Source organism: Orycteropus afer, unplaced genomic scaffold, assembly GCF_000298275.1.
Source record: "Orycteropus afer afer isolate SDZICR_OR568_19922 unplaced genomic scaffold, OryAfe1.0 scaffold00772, whole genome shotgun sequence".
Taxonomy (NCBI): domain Eukaryota; kingdom Metazoa; phylum Chordata; class Mammalia; order Tubulidentata; family Orycteropodidae; genus Orycteropus; species Orycteropus afer.
In genome coordinates, this window is record NW_006922359.1 from 842037 (window position 1) to 842805 (window position 769).

Below are 769 nucleotides of genomic sequence, written 5' to 3' on the forward strand. Positions count from 1 at the left end.
CCTACTTCCGTAGTGATACTGCCTCGGAAACCCAAGGAGGGGTCGCTATGAGTCGGGGCCAACTCGACGGCACACAACAACAACAACAACAAGCTGCTCCCATTGGGTTTCCAAGGCAGTAAATCTTTGTGGAAGCATACTGCCTTGTCTTTCTCTCACAGAGTGGCTGGTAGGTTTGAACCATCAACCTTCTGGTTAGCAGTCAGATGCCTTAGGCAGGGCACCACCAGAGCTCCTCCCATAAAGATTAAACCAACAAACCAAACTCTCTGTCATCAAGTTGTTTTCAACTCATAGTGGCCCCTCCTTGGGTTTCTGAAGCGGGTATCTCTATGGAAGTACATTGCCCAGTCTCCCTTCCCAGGAGTGGCTGGTGGGTTTGAATCACCAGCCTTCTGGTTAGCAGTCAAATGCCTTAGGCACTACACCACCACAGCTCCCATCCCGTAAAGATTACAGCCTAGGAAACTCTATGGGCAGTTCTACTTTGTCATATGGGGTTGTTTCTTGAAAGTCTTGACTCCATGGCACCTAACAAAAACAACACTGTCTGTCTGTGAGAGCTGCTCTGTCCTTGTATGAGGTGTGTCAGCAGGGCCGCACTCCCTGCAGAGGCTCTAGGGGAGGGTCTCCTTGTCTCTCCCAGCTTCCAGTGGCTCCGTACGGTCCTGGCTTCTGACTGCATCCCTCCAGTCTCTGCCTCTGTCACCACGTGGCCATCTTCTGTCTCTTATAAGGACACTGGTTCTTGGTTTTAGGTCACACCCAG

General features: G+C 51.2%; 1 protein-coding gene across 1 annotated transcript in view; it reads left to right on the forward strand.

The window, feature by feature from the left end:
• The window catches only part of NOTCH3 (notch receptor 3), a 92648-nt gene that overhangs the window by 50217 nt on the left and 41662 nt on the right, over positions 1–769 (forward strand). The window lies entirely within an intron of this gene.